The 6,797-nt window shown below is 42.2% G+C and overlaps 1 non-coding gene across 1 annotated transcript; it reads left to right on the top strand.

The window, feature by feature from the left end:
• Nucleotides 1-4,332: 4,332 nt before the first annotated feature.
• LOC141583223 (U6 spliceosomal RNA) lies at nucleotides 4,333-4,439 on the top strand. The gene has a single exon (XR_012515916.1). It is a non-coding gene; the product is annotated as a U6 spliceosomal RNA (small nuclear RNA).
• The last annotated feature ends 2,358 nt before the right edge of the window (nucleotides 4,440-6,797 follow it).

A 6,797-nucleotide genomic window follows, 5' to 3' on the forward strand; every position in this document is an offset into this window, starting at 1 on the left:
CTACTGGTTCACATGATTCTCCTACCTAAACCTTTTGAGTAGCTGGGATTACAGGTGCACACCACCATTCCTGGCTAAGTTTTTTTATTTTTAGTAGAGACGACGTTTCCCTATGCTGGCCACACTGGTCTCGAACTTCTGACCTTGTGATCCATGCACCTCAGCAGCTAGGATTATAGGTGTGAGCCACTGCACCCAGCCACATGTAGAAGTGCAGTACTACATAGAACACTGAACATTACATGCTGCTGGGATTACAGGTGTGAGCCACAGTATCCAGCTGCATATATTTTTTTATTTCTCTTTTTAAGAATCCTGATCTTAAATGAGTTCACAGTTGGATGTAGAAGTGCAACGCTTAGATGCAGATGTGTACATATAGAAGGATACAATACTTAGATGTAACAGTTATGAATAAATGTAATTCTTATAACTGACTATAACAGTATTAGAAAAGTCATATATTGATAAAGCCTTCTTCAGAAAAAGGAACTTAAATCTTAGAGGAACTGCTTCTCTTTAAATATATGCATAGCTAAGGCTCTTACAATGTTGTGGATTATAGGATAGATATCAGAGTGTAAATCCAATTTTTAAAACGTAGTCAAATGTATTAATCTTATATTTTATGCCTATGATTATTTTGTAATTCAGAGAATGGCTTTTCCAATTCAAAAATTCTTTAAAATCCTCTAGTGATTTATTTTTCGTGGTGTTTAAATCAATATTGAAACTTTCTGGAATTTACACTCTATTAGGTTTGAAGTTTTGTCCAACTTTTTTTCAGTAACATATTCACCATGGGAATTCTTTCATTATACAAATATACATCTTATGCTTTAAATTCAGAGGAAATTATGATATGTTATTCTATTTTGTGCTAACTAAAATGTTGCTTTGTTGACGTAGAGTTCTCTTAGCCATAAGAAAGAAAAAGATCTCTTGCATGAAATTAGCATGTTCTGGGAAAAAAATTGCCTTGCTTAGACTGGAACTAGACACAATTCAATAGCAGAACCTGCTAAGGGAAAAAAAAATTTAGAGGACATTGAAAGTGTGAAAGAAAAGAATGCTAATATTCTTAAGGCCATAAAATTGGATAAGGAAGAATGAAAAAAGACGGTATTTAAGGAGAGTGGACAGCTTAGCATTTTGACAACGAAAAATAAAATGGTCAGTTCTGAATTGGAGAATGTAAGACACAACTAGGAAACACTGGAAATGGAAATTCAATCATGTCCTTGTAGACTGGCTACTGCTCTACATGACTGTGACCAAAGCCAGATAGGAGAAAGCAACTTCTTTCCAGAGAACAAAACCTCAACAGGTTTATTTACAGGAGACAATGAATTCTCATACATCTAACCTGAAAGAGAACAGCAAGATTATTTCTGAACAACTGTAATGCTTATTGTAAAAATTAACAGCCTAAAAATTCAGCTCCATCACACAAGATAAACTGTGAAAGAAAAGACAGGACAGGCTGCCATCTTTCCTGTTGGAGGAACTTAATTATTCCAGCCTGTGGGCATTGGAGAGTACAAACCGACCAGGGGCAGAAGAGTTCCCGCAGCACAGCACAGCTGCTTTACCAAATCATGGCCAGACTGCTTCTGTTAGCAGGCTCCTGATCCTGTTCCTTCTTACTGAACAGGACCTCCCACCTGGTGCTTACAGCTACCCTCACAGGTTTTCCCTGGCCAATGGAGATTTGAAATATTCCTTAGACAGAGCTCCCACAGAGAAAGGCAGGCCACCATCTTTGTTATTTGGATGACTAGGTTCTGGTCTTAGGGCTTTTTAGAACCCAAGCTGACCAGAGGTGTAAGTGGTAGCTCAGCACAGCAGAGCCACCTTGCAAAAACATAGCCAGACCCTTGTTTAAGTCAATACCCAACAACATTCCTAATCACTGGGTACAGCCTTTCAACAGGGTCTCTGGCTGCCTTCACTGCTGTTCTCTGGCTGACAGATGTTTCAGGCCTCCCTGAATCAGAGCTTCCAGAGAGAGGACCAGACTGTAATCTTTGTTGCTTGGGCAACTCAGCCATTTCAACCTTGGGACTTCAGAGTGTCTGAGGCAACCAGGGGCTGAAGTGAACCCCCAGCACAGCACAGCTGCTCTACAGAAACATGGCCAGACTTTTTTAAAAGCAAGTCTCTGATCTTGTTCCTCCTGACTAGACAAGACTTCTGAAATTGTTTCCAGCCACCTCTCGTAGTTGTGTCCAGATTGGCAACAGGATTGTACCTCAGTGGTACAGAGGTCCCAGAGGAAGAGGCAGGCTATTATCTTTGTCTTTTTGCAGGCTTCGCTAGTGATACCTTGAGTCGCTGGAAGATATGAGGCAATTAGGTACTGGAGTGGACCCCCAGTATACCACAGCAGCCTTATGGGAAAGTGGCTGAACCGTTACGTGGGTGCTGGCTTCCATATCTCCTCAATGAGCAGGTCCTCCTGGCTTGGGTCTTTATCCAGGACACCACTGAAGCCAACAAGCCAGTAGCAACTTGGCAATTTCTTGGACAGAGCTTCACAGATCGACTGAAATCCTCTCTGCCACTGCCTCTGCAGTGGATCTGCCCTTGTTACCTTCAGAATATCAAGAAAGCAAAGACCCTAAGTGCCATATTGATAACTCTAACAAGCTGCAGTTGACCCAAGGAACAAGGCAGTCCATCTCTTGTGGATACCACATACCCCCCACTGCTTATCACTGGACAGGGAACTCTGGCTTGGGCCCATAGAACAGACCCTCCATCCTGGGGTGATTACACTAAGTGATGGCTAACTCACATCTTTCTGGGGTAGAGCCCGCAGGAGACAAGCAATGTGATGGAGCAGGAAGCCAGCTGATGTGAAGCCCAGAGGGCAGGCACAGCTATCTCTCTAGGCTCTACTGGCTCTTATGAGACACTTTATCCCAGCGCTTTAGGAGTGTGGAGGTCAGATCAGCCACATCTCATGTGAAGATTGCCCAGCAGAGATCAGGTATGAGATTTTCCCTATTAATAAAAGGAGACTTGCTTTAAAAAGTCTGGCCACGTTTTTGTAGAGCAGCTGTGCTGTACTGGGGCCTCACTTTTCAGAGAGTTATCTGAGGCGTGATATCTACTGGGCATTCTTGCACATGAGATGAAGCTGGTCTGACCTCAGCACTCCTTAGTCTGCTTGCCTCTCCCAGGGCCCCAGCCTGGCCACGCCTGCCTACAGGGCACTCTCAGCTGCCCACACCTTTGTTTCTGTGCCAGTGGACCATGCCTGAGCAGTGAAGAGATGCAGCAAAGCGGACCCTTCAGGCACGCAGCATCCTCTACATTGCCTCTCCATACTGAAGCTCTTTATACAAAAACGTCCTACATCACTTTGCTGGTGTGTGTTTACATGAGTGGATTTTGCTGCACTTGCCCTACTAGCACATGGGAATGTAGCACGCACTTCAACCCACACCAACTCCCATTGAAGAAAGAGCCATGGTAGGCAGAGGAACAAAATCACAACCTCTGCCAACACCTTCTCCTTGTGCTAATTCTGTGCACGAAAAGGGAATGCTAATATACATTGAGTGGTCGTTGCTGCTTAGGGGGTCACAGAGATGGCACTCAGACATGCACAGGCCAGCACCCTGGCCTGAACCAACACTACCTCCAGTGCAACAGCACACACAGCAGGGGTCTTCTGGCCGCCACCAAGCTGTCTTGCCTCCACCACTTCCACCACTGGGCAAATGCCAACAGGGAAGCAGGCAGGTTTGCATCTGCTAGCACTCTGCCAACACCTGCCACACTTTGCTTCCTTCAGTGCAGTAGACTCCAAAATTCGAGGAGCCACAGAAAAAAGTTGAGACCCAATATAAGTTCCCCAGAATTAAAGCACACAGTCCAGGAATTGAGAGATGAATATTGGCCCACTGAAATCCTCCAAAACCAAAGGCAGCTGCCTGCTTCTACCTTAAACCACAATCAAACCCTCCTGATCATCAAACATGATAAAAGAAAAATACCCTGTGCAAAGGTTAGCAACCTCAAAGGTTGAAGGTGAATAAGCTCATAAAGATGAGGAAGAATCAGTGCAAGAACACTGAAACTCAAGAAGTCAGCATGCCTTCTTTCCTCCAGATGATTACATCAACTGTTCAGCCTGTTCAAGTTTTCAGAACTGGCCAGAGGCTGACATGTCTGCAATGTTACAAGTAGAATTCAGAATGTGGGTAGAAACAAAGTTCACTGAGTGAAAGAAGTATGTCAACATCCAATGCAAGGAGGCCAAAAATCATTGTAAAACATCGCAGGAGCTAACAGGCAATATATCCAGTATAAACAACATTACTGGTGCTCACTTTGGCAGCACATATATTAAAATTGGAATGATTCAGAGAAGATTAGCATGGCCCCTGCTCAAGGAGGACTTAAAAATTCATGAAGCATTGCATATTTGTAGAAAAAATCAATATCGTGAAAATGGCCACACTACCCAAAGTAATTTATAGATTCAATGCTGTCCCCATCAAGCTACCAATGACCTTATTCACAGAACTGGAAAAACCCACCTTAAACTTCATATGGAAGCAAAAGAGAGTGTGGATATCCAAGACAATGCTAAGCACAAAGAACAAAGCCAGAGGCATCATGCTACCCGATTTCAAACTATAATACAAAGCTACAGTAATCAAAACAGCATGGTACTGGTACTAAAACAGAGAAATAGAGTAATGGAACAGAACAGAGGTCCTGGTGGCAATGGCACTCATCTACAACCATCTCATCTTTGACAAACCTGAGAAAGACAAGCAATGGGAAAAGGATTTCTTGTTTAATAATTGTTGTTGGGAAAACAGGCTACCAGTGTCCAGAAAGCAGAAACTGGACCTCTTCCTTTCACCTTGCGGTAGAATTACCTCCAGATGGATTAAAGATCTAGACATAAGACCTAATGCCATAAAAAAATCTACACAAAAAATAGGAAAAGCCATACAGGACATAGGTGTAGGCAAGTACTTCATGACTAAAACACCAAAAGCATTGGCAACAAAAAGGAAAATAGACAAATGGGACCTTATTAAACTCCAGAGCTTATGTACAGCAAAAGAAACCATCATTAGAGTGAGCCAGCAACCAGCAGAATGAGAAACAATTATTGCAATCTACCCATCTGACAAATGGCTGATAGCCATAATCTACAAACAATAAAGCAGATTTACAGGGAAAAAAACAAGCAAACCCGTTCAAAAGTGGACAAAGGATATGAACAGACACTTTTGAAAAGAAGATATATCTGAGGCCAATAAACATGTGAAAAAATACTCATCATCACTGGTTATTAGAGAAATCAAAATCACATTGAGATATCACCTCATGCCAGTTAGAATGGTGACCATTAAAAAATCTGGAGACAACAGATACCAGAGAGCATGTGGAGAAATAGGAACACTTTTACAGTGTTGCTAGAAGTACAAATTAGTTGAACCATTGTGGAAGGCAGTGTGGCACTTGCTCAAGGGCCTGGAAATTGTAATTCCATTTGACCCACCAATCCCATTACTGGGTATATACCCTAAGGATTATAAATCATTCTATTATAAAGAAACATGCACACGTATGTTCACAGTGGCACTGTTTACAATGGGAAAGAACTGAAAACAGCCCAAATTTCCAGAGATGATAAACTGGACAAGGAAAATGTGACACACATACACCATGGAATATTATGCAGCCACAAAAAACGATGAGTTTGTGTCCTTTGTAGGGACATGAATCAATCTGGAAACCATCATTCTCAGCAAACTGACAGAAGAACAGAAAATCCAACACTGCATGTTCTCACTCATAGGCAGGTGATGAATAATGAGAACACATGGACACAGGGAGGGGAGCATCACACACTGGGGTCTTTTTGGGGGTGGCCAACAGGGGGACACCAGGGGTTGGGGAGGTCAGGGAGGGATTACCTGAAGAGAAATGCCAGATGTATGTGACTGGATGGAGGCAGGAAACCACATTGCCATGTGTGTATCTATGCAACAATTCTGCATGATCTGCATGTGTACCCTATAACCTGAAGTACAGCTTTTTAAAAAAGAATAAACTGATGTGATAGAGCTGAAAAGCACACTACATGAATTTTATAATGCAGCCACATGGTAATTGTGTGTGATTGCATTATAAAAATTTTTGTAATGTGTGTGGGCACCCAAGGGTGCCCTGTAAGCAGGTATGGCCAGGCTGGGGTCCTGGGAGAGGCAAGCAGACTAAGGAGTGCTGAGGTCAGACCAGCACCATCTCATGTGCAAGACCACCTAGTAGAATAGATCAAGCAAATGTAAGAGTCTCAGAGCTTGAAAACTGGCTTTCTGAAAGAAAAGAGGCAAGAATGGGGGAAAAGAATGAAAAGGAATGAACAAAACCTTTGAGAAATAAAGGATTATGTAAAAAGGTGAAATATATGCCATATTAATGTACCTGAAAGAGATGACAAAAATGTAACCAAATTGGAAAACATATTTCAGAATATCATTCATCAGAATTTCCCCAACTTAGCCAGACAGAACAACATTGAATTCAGGAAATCCAGAGAATCTCATATATGCCACAAGAAGAACACCTCTAAGACACATAATCATCAGGTTCTCCGAGGTCAAAATGAAATAAAAATTGTCAAAGGCAGCTAGGGAGAAAGACAAAGTCACCTACAAAAGGAATCCCTTCAGACAAACAGTGAACCACTCAGCTGAAATCCCACAAGCCAGAAGAGATATTCAACTACTTAAAGAAAAAAATTTCATCCTGGAACTTCAAGT

This window comes from Saimiri boliviensis (genome assembly GCF_048565385.1).
Source record: "Saimiri boliviensis isolate mSaiBol1 chromosome 19 unlocalized genomic scaffold, mSaiBol1.pri SUPER_19_unloc_1, whole genome shotgun sequence".
Lineage (NCBI taxonomy): Eukaryota > Metazoa > Chordata > Mammalia > Primates > Cebidae > Saimiri > Saimiri boliviensis.